This window comes from Cupressus sempervirens, chromosome 3 (assembly GCF_028749045.1).
Source record: "Cupressus sempervirens isolate cs-2001-9-10 chromosome 3, ASM2874904v1, whole genome shotgun sequence".
Classification (NCBI taxonomy): domain Eukaryota; kingdom Viridiplantae; phylum Streptophyta; class Pinopsida; order Cupressales; family Cupressaceae; genus Cupressus; species Cupressus sempervirens.
Genome location: NC_143120.1, coordinates 441,372,732 through 441,386,301, shown reverse-complemented (window position 1 = coordinate 441,386,301; position 13,570 = coordinate 441,372,732). Strand labels below are relative to the sequence as shown.

The 13,570-nt window shown below is 32.1% G+C and overlaps 1 long non-coding RNA gene across 1 annotated transcript; it reads right to left on the bottom strand.

Moving 5' to 3' along the window:
* Window positions 1–7,029: 7,029 nt before the first annotated feature.
* Window positions 7,030–8,110, bottom strand: LOC149566959 (uncharacterized). The gene is made up of 2 exons (XR_016361596.1): window positions 7,486–8,110; window positions 7,030–7,311 (listed from the first exon to the last, which is right to left on the bottom strand). It is a non-coding gene; the product is annotated as an uncharacterized LOC149566959 (long non-coding RNA).
* Between the last annotated feature and the right edge of the window lie 5,460 nt (window positions 8,111–13,570).

Here is a 13,570-nt window from a genome sequence, read left to right as displayed (position 1 = left end):
TGTCAACCTGTATGGTGCTTTATTTGGAAAACTAGCTCTAGGATTCAGATCCATATAGTGACTTATACTTCTTATTGGTGGTAAACCATCAGCTATATCCTCAACAACAATCTACTTGTATTCATCAAGTAAAATTTCAATTGCTACTGGCGCTCGGTTATCACTACTGGCTTCTATTGTAACCCAATTACTACTATCCTCTGGCACTTGGTCATTATTGTCTGCCACTAGGTCATCACTATTTTCTTTCACTTAGTTACTACTAGCACAACTTGATATTCTAGGAATTATGACAAAACAGATGATTCTTCTTCATTTCCTTTTCAAATTGGTTCCTATTGACCACACAAACTCTAATAGTAGTACAATTAACCTCATCTAGACTTTTAATAAAAAACAACAATACTTTCTTTCTTCCATTCACCCAAAGAGTATACTGATTCAATCTTCCATCATGCATAACATATCTATCATATTTCTAAGGTCTACCCAACAAAATATGATAACAATCCATAGGCATAATATCACATAGAAATTAATCAAAGTAATTTCCAATCTTAAACTTCACAACACATTGTTCACTTAACAGTAGCTTATGTTCATCCTTAATCCATGGAACATGACAAGGTTTAGGGTGTCACAACCTTTACAACTACAACTTTGTAACTAGCTCCTCTGATGCCAAATTTATTTAACTTTCACTATCAATGATCACTTTGCAATATTTTCCAACCATATTACATTTGGTCTTGAAAAGAGTTCTCATCAAGATAGGTTCCTCATCAATTCCTTTATTACACAAAGTTCTTCTCACCATCAGATTTTCTCTAGCCTCAAGTCCACTTGGTGAACCCTTAAGGTCTCCTTGAATCACAAAATTTTTATTACCTTGTTCATTCTCACCAGAGTATCTACACTCAAAGGATCTATCCCCTTCTTTGCCACATTTGAAATAATTACCACAAAAACCACCTCTAGAATAAGAATTACCTCTTCCTCAGTAATAATTAGTACCTCCTTGATAAGAACTTGTACCTCCTCGGTAATATTTACCACCTTTACATTTGGTCTTGCCTTTTGTCATCATTTTTCCACTTAGATTTTCCCTTATCTTACATAGAATTGTCAAATCTGTCACCTTCTCCATAAGATCTACCTTTGCCTCTCTGGATTCTATCACCTCTACCTCTTTGTCTTTGTTCATGCTTCTTTTTCAACATCTCCTCAGCCTTCAAGGCATATTGATATGCTTCTTCCACACTTTCCAATTTCACAAAACTTATCTATCTTGAATTCTAGATATCAATCCATTTAGGTACCTTGCAACTTTCTCAACCTCATCATCTACATGTCTAGATCCAATGTCCAATCTATAAAATTCTTTAGTATACTCTTTCACAATCATGTCCTTTTGTCTCAAATTTTGCATCTTTCTCAACAAGCTAACTTGGTAATCAACAGGAAGGAACTTCTTCTTCACCTTGTTCACCATTTTTAGCCAAGTCCTAATCTTCTTCTTTCCTCTCCTTTTTCTATTAGTTTGCAAATGCTCCTACCATAATGAGTCATGAGCTTTCAACCTAGTGACTACAATTTTCACTTTCCTATTTTCAGGAGTATTTTCAAACTTAAAGAAATTCTCCATATCAAAGATCTAATCCAACACAACATTGGTGTCCAATTTTCCATCATAAGGAACAACTTCCACATCAAGCTTTGAATGTGCCCTAGATAATACTCTCAACAATCTTTCCTCATCCTAATCTTCCTCAAGTTTTGGATTAGGGTTTGGTGGCATTGCTTCATCATAACTCACATCATTAAGATGCACTCCTCTCATCTAAATTTTCTCCACAACATCTAATTTGGTTGTGACTTGTCTCAACATGTCCATAATAGTAGTGTCAACATTTCCTCTCCCCCAAACCATATTTAGAAATAAGTTCCTCTGAGATTGTAACCCTCTATAAGTTATAGGTCAAATTCGCAGATCTGCCACCCTACAACCAAATTAAACTTAGGGTTCTACACAATCTAATCTCCTAAAGGATGAACCTCAAGCTTTGATACCACCTGATGCAAGGAGGGATCTGAATAGCTAGGGCCAGAGGCTCGTCTAACTATCCAACCACCTCACAGAGTAAACACAACATAAGAAAACAATATGGAGAATAACACCAAGCAGAGAGAGAGAGAGAGAGAGAGAGAGAGAGAGAGAGAGAGAGAGAGAGAGAGAGAGAGAGAGAGTAAACACTTTTATTGATTCATCCAATTATCAACATACATGCCTAGCTATAAGGCCTTTTAGGTTACGACCAGATACAAAATACAACTTCAAGATCCACGATCCAACTTCAAATTTTCTTTTTCAACAACATCTTCTCTGAAATCCAAGTCCTTCCTAACCTAAACCAAATACCTCTACTTATACTTGCCAAAACGACTTACAAAATATTCTAGATCATTACATAATAGAAAGGCCAACCTTACAATGGTCTTCACACATCCCAAGACAAGATCCTATCATTAAATTCATGATCCAAATTAAATACACAGGTTTGCTCAAACTAAGATCCAATCACAAACAAACTTGGTCAAAGAAGGAACCAAGCATCAACAAATATCAGGTTCACTCGGCACAAGAAGGAACACTCAATCAATATTGGAACTTGGTCAACACTAGAATTCAGTTAACACTAGAACTCAAAAGAATGAACTAAAAAGAGCAAGATAATAAGGCAACCCAGAATGCTCCTATATCAAACCCACTCTTTGATCAGCTTAAGCATTGGTCAAGGGTTACTCCATTCCATTAAAAAAACCCTCTTCCTTACACCAGCTACAAAGCCATGCCATTCTTGGTTTTCAATCAAGTTCTTCACGATGGTGGCCTCAATAATATGCAACGCTTGTTGATATAGTTGCTCCATTCCCATCAGGATCTTAGGTCTCCATAATTTTTGTTCCACTAGCTTAAAGCTAAACAATTTGTGGATTCATTGATTTGCAAAACCCTAGTAAGGCCTCTAGTTTGGTTGCCTCTACCAATGAGAATCTCTGAGGTATGGAGGGTTAACTCTCATGTTGTTCAGGAAATATCCAGGGTCCTAGTTAGGCATGTGCAACATATTACAAAAATGTCTATGTTAGATTGGGGTCTTTTGTTCCTGTTTGTTGAAAGGCTAGACATTTCTAGAAGTCTCATTGTAGTTGTGGCTGGCATAAGGCACAAAGGTGCTTCCATGTTGACGATTGAGGGCCATCAAGTTCCAAAGCACTACAAGTTGTATATATTATAAGTGACATTAATTTTGATGGCATGGCTTAAGAAATATATTCTAGACGTCTTCTTTGTTTGAAGTTGTGTGTAGACTTACACTTTCACTATTGGCTTACAATACTAGCCAATAATATATAAGCAAGGAATGAATGGTCAAACATGGAGAATAGAGTAATTATAAAGTGCATGAGAATATATGTGGAATAAAGTCAAATTTTTAGGAGCAAATGGAAGTGTGAAAGGAAGAATATTAAGATCACCTTTACATAAAACTAGTTTAAGTTTTTAAGATATAATTACATTAAAAAATATCTTAAAATGAATCCAAGACTCAAAAATGTGCTAGTATAATAAATTTTTAACGTAGACATGATTTTGTACATCTTCCTACTGACATCATAGGGTGAAACAATTAAACCCATTACAAAATAATGAAGAATTCTCTCTCAAGTTACAAATAATAATATAGATAAGTAATTTCATATACATTCAATTTATAGATGTGATAGTTCTAAAATTCATCATAATTGATTTAAGAAATCCTTTAAACAAATTACGTTTTTGAATGTGATTTTTTAAAAATTTCATTGATTAAAAACTTAAATGCAACTAAAGTTAGTATAATGGAAAAGAGCTTGTGCATCTCATTTGTAACATAGTTATGAATAATTTGTACCCTTACTATCTATAGGTCTACATAGAGAAAGAAATAATTGACCAAATCGAGTTAGGATGTGAGACTACATGCATCAGAATTGAAAGTTTCAAACACTCCTATCACCCAAGCGGAGATACTAACCGAATGTTAAAAGAAAGGTTAGACCCTTTAGAGGTTCCTTGTCATGAACTATTACATATATTGTCAACCACTCATAGAACTTTTAAAAAATTGCTTTGTGAACCTTTAATGTGAACTCTACATATTCATTTCCATTTCTCAAAACTCTTTGAATAGATTTTATTGTAAGAAAGGAAATATAAAATATATTGGACGTGCGTGGGGAGGTTTAGTAAGTGGGTTGGTTCAGGAGTAAAATTCAATGTAGCAAAAATTAAAATACGAAAATGGACACTAATCAATAGCTCGAATTGCAAAGATGATTATTAAATCTCCCCATACAAATAAAACTTGGACTAGAGTTGAGGAGAAATGACACAATACTTGAGCATGTTCTAATAGTGACAGAACTTGTTTTTGAAGTATTAGATAACAACCAAAAGAAAGGGGGCTTGACCTTAGAGTACAAAAAGGCTAAAGGATCTGTCAGAGGTTACCTCCCAATTATCTAACTGATACCAATTTTATACTTCGAAAAACAAACAAAGATAAGATCTAGATCACCACAGCAATCCTTACCATTGATACTGTTACTAACCAGCAAAAAAATGGAAAAACATACTAGTAACAAGGCGACATATTGTTGTTATCAGTCTAGTACTTGTACATATACATATATAATAAAACCCTATAGGGCACCAAGTTCAGAGTGATAGAAAACATAAAAAGAAAATAAAAAACCATAGGCAAGGCTAGCTGGCCGCCTTCTTTCCTGGGTCCTCATTCTTCTTCTCCTCAGGGTCTTCCCAATAACACTTGTTGATAATATATTAAATATTATTTAACAATATTGTAGCAATAATTGCAACCTTTAAGATTGTTATTATTGATTGTGACTATTTATAATTGAAAATATTATATTCCTTAAATCTAAAAAGAAACAAATCATGTGATGTCACATCAATGAACTAATAAAACATGGCTTAATGTGCCTTCTTAAAAAGTTAGCATCCATAATTGGATGCTTAGTTTACCCCATTTTTGTGATTTCAAGATTTTCATGTCTATTATGCTTTGATCTGCCCCCTATTTCCACCTAATATGACATGTATTCCATCTCCCTAATATCCTATTCAAAATTTGTCATACTTTGTTGGGTATTGGGCATCCCAAAGGGGCCTAAATTTGTATTTGGGCCTTGTATCAATGTTTTGGTGGGAAAATAAATCTCATGGTAAACTTGGATTAATTTTAAACCTCGAAGTGTTTGAGAGGTATATAAACATCGTCTCTCTCCCCATTTTTGTAACCATTATATAATGACTTGTACACTAAAACATTTGACAATAAAGCAAATCAAAGATTTGAAGGTATACATCCAAGATCTAGCATTTCTCCAAGCATCCAAGAGATTTTGATGATAATTTTCTCCATCGTAGCAAGCTTCTTTCTCATGATGATAAATTAAAGTAAAGGATTTCACAAGCAATCATAAAAGATTATTTGTTCGTCCTTATGCATTCTTCCTCCATGGAAAATCTTCAATCAAGGATAACATCATCAAAGATCTAGGACAATTCATAAATCCATGCATTTGTGAATGCATCCTTGATTTCTTTTCTACATTCCAAGGTTAGTAACTGCAAGTCAGACAAAATGCATGCATCTTCTTAGATATGAGTGACATCTTAGATCTGTTTATGAAAGTATATTATTTTACAAGATAGATTTAACATTTACCTTTACTTTAACATGCTTTCTTTATGCAACTTCATTTTATTTTAAAGGTTGATTCGTAACCAAGGGTTTGACCAAGGCAAAACACCTTTCCACAACTTTTTTGTTGTTGCCCTGTGTAAGAATAGGTGGTGTAGTTGTCAAAGCTATTCTTGAAAGTTCTAGCCATATTAGGTCGATTGGCAAATTTTCAAACAAAAAAATTGTAAGGTACTACGAGACTCAGACACCCTATACCCCAAAAAATTGACTCAAATTTAGGTCACGAGTTTTTACAGATCTATAGTTTTCGTTTCAAGTCATTTTAGGTGGTTTGTTGTATCTTATCAGTTTTTTTTTTTCAATAAGTGGTTACATTACCTTATTTAGCCTTCTATTCTACATTATCACACTGAATCCCCCTAAATCAAACCAATCATTTCTAATATAGAGATTCAACAAAGGATCATTGACCCATTCAACACTGAACTCCATATAGAGCTTATTAGATCATCTTACTTCCAATTTTTCATTAAGAAATTGGATCTACCCCTTCATCCATTTTTATATGGTGTACACTTAGAACAAAAGTATGAGTCTCACTTTCTTTTTTGGACACCTTCGCAAAAGCCACATTGATATAACATTATATTTGATTATGTAAAAAAATTGAAAGTGTTTTTAAATTCACATAAGATGTGAGATTTGAAGAGAGACAAAATTACGGACATGTTCTCATGGAGATGCTTTGCTTATTTTGACTATTAATTGATAATGAACATTTTTAGGAAATATTTTGTAGAATTTGTGTCCCATGAATATTTATTTGATCTATGGGCATCTTTAACATTATATTTTAATAATAATTTGTACACTTGAAAACTTAGGAAAAAAAAAAGGAAAAATATTGAAAAAAAAAAGGAAAAAATATTTTGAATTTCTAATTCTTAAATAATAAGTGCTCTACTAATACCCAAAAACAAATCTTTCCTAAAGAAAATATGCTCTACTAAAGTACTGGAAAAATCCCAGTTACTCTTTTTTCACAATATTCTTACTTTTTCAAAATGGAGATTCATTAATGCTAGCAGGGCTGCTGTTATGAAGCCTTCAGACAACCTAGCTCTAGCGAGGGACATCACAGAAGATTTTTGCTATCTAATAGAGAAGTTCAAACCTACAGACTGAAACCTCTTCGCGAAGAACCAGATCCCAGAATTCAGTTTTCATTTCTCAAAATTTTAAATTTGCACACTAACACTTCAAACATAAAATGTCATTTAAAAGCCGCATGAAAACACTCGTTCGATTCTCTACAAGTAAGCTGCCTTCCATTCAGAAGATCTTGAGTACAAATCTGAATCAAACAATAATAAAAGAAAACCTATCATCCGGGAGTTGATTTCTCACCACCATGGTGAACTCCTCTGCCTCCGGAATGTCCACCATTCCACCTCGCTTGCTCTGCCATTTAAATTTGCGGATCAATCTTTTCACAATGAGCAAACATGGAGCATGTCATCCCTAAGCAATCCTCCTGCCAAAGCCAAACGACATTATCTTGAAAACCTTTCTCTCAGGAAAAAAAGATATGCAGGACTCAATCAAACACAAAAATTCACAAGCTTTCCACCAGGATATGTTAATCGCCAAGAACATAAGCTTTAACGGCATACAAACTAGGAAGGAAATTAAGGGATTATCTCTTTACCCGCTGTCTCCAGATGTTGCAGTTGAGAAAGCTCATCCAGATCAGCCCTTTACTTGACAATAAAACCTAGAAATTTCTGCATGTTTGAAACCCTACACAAGGATCGGAAAGACTTCACGCGGACGAGCTAGGGTTTCAATCATCAGATTCCGGCCAGGGTTTCGCTCACCAGATTTCGGCTAGGGTTCGCCACAGATTATTTTAGGCTAGGGTTTAACTTACAAATTGATGCTCATCTGGCAAACACAGGGCTTCGCTGTGCCAGAGCCTCCTGAGCAATTTATATCTCCATCTGATCGAGAAACTTGGACCATATTTTCGCTGTTCTCTTTCAATTTAACATCCAAAGCCTGATTTGTAGCAGGCTGCCGTCCTCGAGAACTTGAAGGAAGATTGGATTTCTTACTGAATTTAAGCAGCAGTAGCAGAATAAGCGTTAAAATTAGGAGAAGATAAACAAATGAATCCTCGTCCAAGGCGACTGGAAATGTTTCCATGAGGTTCGAAAATTGAAATCTATGATTTTACAGGGCGTGTTGCTGAATCATTTATGGGAAATCGGAGTGGGATAAAATACCTATATTTTTTTCTCTGCGCATTCCAGAGGGAACATAAAAAATTCTTCGCCGCATCAAACAAAAGAGTATAATCATTTTACTCTTGCTGTCAAACAAAATGGAAGAATTTTCTTCAGGATGCACAAGTATAGTAATTGTTTCTTAATATATTGGATGCTTAAAATCTATACTTTTGGGGGTTATTTCCTAAATCTTAAGGTTAGTCTTATTCTAAGTCAGAACTATTTAATATTATATATATGTGGAGATAAATTTTATTTGAAAAAATAATATATGTTATTAAATATTAACATTTTTACTATAGAATGGCTATCAAAAGATAATTTTTTTAATTAAGATATTTATATAAAGACACTTCATAGAAAGTGGAAGCATCTTTTTGGAGGGTAATTGAAAGGTGTTTGATAATAGTAAATGTTAAATATTGAAACAAAAATCTTCAATATCAATTAAAAAATTTAGTTGTAATTATTATTTTAAAATTATCTGTTTTCAAATGAAAAGGGAGTTTTACCACTTTAGAATATCTTTCAACTCAAATAAATATAATATGTATAGATTATTTTATAAAAATTATATTTTAAATATAAGAGATTTTATAAAAGTTTACTTTTGGATAAATAGTATATAATGTCATTGTCTCATTTCACAAGCTACCATCACATAAGAAATAAAGTATTTGATTATAATTAAGATGATCAACTATAAAAATTAACAACCAAAATTAAAAAATTACAATTTAGAAAAAGATGGTTGAAGCAAAGTTCTTATACAAAGATATCTAGCAAAGTCAAATCTACATTATAATCAACAATGTGTGAGCATGAGTGCATAAATATATGTAAATATATACACCAATATGTCAATAATTTGAGGCATAAAGACAAGCATTGAGGTTTTGACTAGTTCTAGTCTATAAAACTAATAAATGAGACCTTGATGGTGTAGTTTTACCAAATGTCATGACATATTTTGATTAAACTAAATATTTTACAATAAATATTCTTTTGGACAAAGGAACATAGCATGATTTTTGTTTTTATGGTTTTATAGATACTAATGAGGAATAACGTTTTAGTTTTGTTTTTTAATGAGTGTGATAGATAGGTTGACACATGCCACAAGAGGGAGAACATAATTGGAATGAGAAAGCCTATCAATTTGAAAATAAATGGCTATGATGGAATGTGTGTGCTTACAAACAATCATTTAGGGAATATTGAGCATATATGTCACATTTAAAAGGTTTGTAGACAAACAAGATGTTAAGCTACTCTTAAGTTTGTAAAGAATAGAAAAATTAAAAATACTAATGTTGTGGGAATATCATTACCTATATAATTTTCTCATTAAGTTAGAAAACTTATAAATTGTTTAATCATAAGGAATATTTAGTTTTAATAACTTCACTTGTGAAGTTAAAATCAGAGAAAAAGTTTTGTAGAGGATAAATTAAATTCATATAATTGGTTATTGGGGGAAGTGACCAATTAAGAGGTTTACTACAATGACTTATTTTCTTTCCATTTCTTATAGGCATTTGTGTCTTAATTACTGCATTTAGAAAAAGGCTTCAAACTTTTTGACTTCTCATGATCCTACAACTCAATAAATAAGTTTGTTTATGTATTTCATAAAACATTGCAACTATTTATAAAGTTTCTATTTCAATGTTGCACCTCATTTTGGTCACTCATAAGCATGTGAAGCATTCTAAGTTATGTAGAAAAGGCAACTTTATCATATAGTTCCAATCAATAGTTTTGTTTGAGCAAGTCCTTTTTCCAAGTTAGGATATGTTTTTCATTTAGTATGTGTTTGTGCACAACGTCTTAGATTTTGTTGTTGAAGGATAGTTAGCTTGGTGTTGTCTAGTAGCTCCCCTAGATCTTCTTGTTTAAATGAGTATTTTAAAGGTGGTCACAACTAGTTGGTTGGTCAAATTTCAAGTCATTTATCTTGAATTTTGAAAGAGTCTTTGCACACGTTAAAATACATCATTACGTAAATGGGTTTCCATGGGATCAAGAATTCCCATTCAAACAATATTGTAATTCATTAGATGGATGAATTTTTTTTGCAAGTTACCTGTGATAATTATTGTTTGATTAGCCAATCAACTTGTAGTCATTGTTTTTTCATTGCATAGTTTATTGGCAACCACTAGTTCCATTTCCAACAATGTTACCTTTTCAATATACTTTATGAGTTCACTTAAGTTTTCTTTAAATGCAATTGATCGAATAACTTGGAGGCTCTTATAGTGCACATGCAATGCAAACCCATTGTAAGTTTACACTTACCTAGTTGATAATTTAATGAACCTCTTTAGGAAAATGGGTTACTTATTGTGGGATTTTTTCCCATTAAGTGGGTTCATTAAGTTGTTTCTGTCAATTTACTATAGTTAAAGTGTTCAATCATGAGTGAATGGTATATATTTCTGACTTCTTATCAACATTAGGGAACTCTTTTGAAAATAGTTTCCATCATGCAATTTATTTTTCTCATATTTTCTTTTGTTAATACTTTCTTCCAAACTTATATTTTGCATTCTTTTTTTAACTTTTCTTTTACCGTGCAAACTTTTGTCCAAGATGTTTAACTCTAACAAACTTTTAAAAAAAATATTTTAGGAACACAAGGAGTGATGTTACATCAAGATATTGTTCCATTGATAGGCTATTTAACCAAAATATTATAAAATTATAATGCGTGATAAATGATTTACTACTTGGCTTCTAAAAATATCCACAAATCCTACTCACGATTTATTTATTTTTTGTTGTTCGGGGGAGTGATATTTTCTACCATTTTATTTACTTATTTTTGGGAGTTGAGTTTATATTTTCTTTTTGTTCATAATTTTTAAGATTGTAAAACATGTGACCCATATATTCTTCTGCCCATCTCACATGTTCATTAAAATTAAAACTATCCCTTTTTGGAAACTTGTAATAAGTTTACAACAACACATTTATTTATAAATGCAATGCGATAAAGAAATTAGTTGTGTTCCTTTTGGGATATATTCAATCATATTGTCTTTTTGCACAAGCACACTATATTATAAAGTGTCATCCAGGTTGTGTACATGTTTTTTAATTCTCTAACACATCTTCCTTATGACAACATAGAATTTAGAATTATAGCCTCATGTGTATGTGTGCCTTGTTCTTGTACAATAAAATCGATCAACCAATACCCATCCCTTGTCAACATTATGGGAGTACCATCACAAAGTTATGCTAATGCTTCCTTTCTTTTAGTGGAGAAATGGAGGAAACCCTCTATGTCATTTTAAGTTTATCATTATTTGCAAGACTCTAATACTTATTTTGAGCACTATATGCATATTTTTAAGTGTTAAATCTCAGGTCTCTTGTTTAGATTATTTGTGTCTCTTTGATCATATTACTTGATGGATTTTGAACTTTATAAACATTTTTCCTTTATGCCACACACACATATACAACTAAGTATTTACAATATCAACAAGGTTATTCATGTAAAGTTTTGTGCCTCTCTTATCTTTGACCTATATATTCCCTTGAAGCTTTGTTGACTCTAGCAAAACTATTCTTCTCTAACACGATTTGTAGTAGCTATATGCTTCATGAGTTCTCAATGTTTCTATCTTTATATGACATATTTTGAAGAGTTTTTGTTGTTCGTCTAGATTTATCTCTTTTAAAGAGGATTTTTCCAATAGGTTGTCTCCATTTGCAAGAGACCATTAGTCTACATAAGTACCTTATAAAGTCTAATTGTCACCACTCATATTTTAGTGTTCAAAATTCTCCTTGAGTCACTAGGTATGATCACATATTAGTCGAGAAGTTTTATTACTCAATTACTTAATATCCTTCATGGTTGTTTTCACACTATGCTTACAAAGGCATTTTTAATTTCATTTCAAGTGCACCCACATATGTATCACATTTGGAGGGGTAGTCAAATTTTTGTTCCTACCTTCTCACATCCTCGTTCTTACCTTTTTATGCAAGGGTCCTTTGCAAAATTTAAATTAGTTTTTTATGATGATATTATTTGTGCAAGTTCTTGTTTGTGAAATGCTTTGATCTTGTTTTCTCCAACACACGTAACATGTTTGTTTAATCCATATATGATAAATAGCATAGTAAACCATGTGCAATATTTTTATAATACACATGCAAGAAACAATGCATCATGTCATGCATATATGCTAATTGGTTATAAAGATATAATAGTGAAACCATTGGATAAGGTAACAACCATGATTGTGAGTAACTCGATACCAAACATTGATAAAAATAAAATACCATAGTTCGGGGATAATGTATCAAACATAAGGTAAGATAAAATCCCTACAATATTGCATATTTTATTTTGTGGTAATGTACACTTTTAACACAACCAACACATACAACAATAAGTGGTTAAACTTTGTTGTAATTGGGCCAACAATGACTTGTTAATTCATATTTTTGATAGGCTATACCTCATTTCACAAAGGCTAAGCTATATATGTTTTCACCTTTCTTACAAAACATTGACAAAAGTGTCTTCATGAACTTACATGCTAATCAAATTCTTTTGATTTTCGTTAGTTTTAGAAAAGATCTAAGGGACAACATGGTGAGCTAGGGATTATCATATATTATAATCCATCTAATATATCCACAATTATAGTAAAACTAGAGAGCATAGATATGATAGAAACAAATTTAAAATATACATAATAATCATTTGAAACTTTATGAGAGTTGCAACTTTGCTTATACTAGAAAAATGTAAGAAGACTTAAAGGTTTTATTTAATGACCATATATAGACACAAATATCCCTAGCCTTGTCAAGAAAGTATTTTGTGCTATATTTTCTTTGGTATAGCCATTTTAGAAAAATCTTGGTGGAAAGGTTCATACTTTTTTTTGTCCATTCACTACTCAAACTATAGCACCTTTAGGTAAATGTATGGTATAAAATTGTGTAAATAAGAACTACCAATTAAGTATCATGTAAGAAAATATAGTCCAAAGCTTTTTCCATAGGATTACTCATTATTCTTCACAAACCCATTATATTCCTTTCCCTCTAATAAGTCCATAAAAGACTATGCCAACAACCAACTCTTTCAATAATATAAGTGATTAGTAAGCCAAATCCACTAAAGTCAAACCTAATATGTACCTCACCTCTTTCAATAATTTAATTGAAACTTACCTCTACAACATTTTCTACTTCTTACATTTATTTTTTAACATACATAATAAATTTTCCAATTAATTAAATTAAATTAATTAATATGATTTTAAAAATTACAATATTAGATTTATAATTTTTTAGTTAGGAACTATACTACATAGTGTGTAAGAAGCACCGCCTAGGCTTTGCATTAAAAACCACTACTAGTCTAGACACCACAAAAAATTCTACCATCAAAACACTATTGCAACTATTGTTCTCTTAACTAGCGGTAGTGGTAAGCAAGGCTACCCAAAGCCTAAACTAGGTGAATTCAGT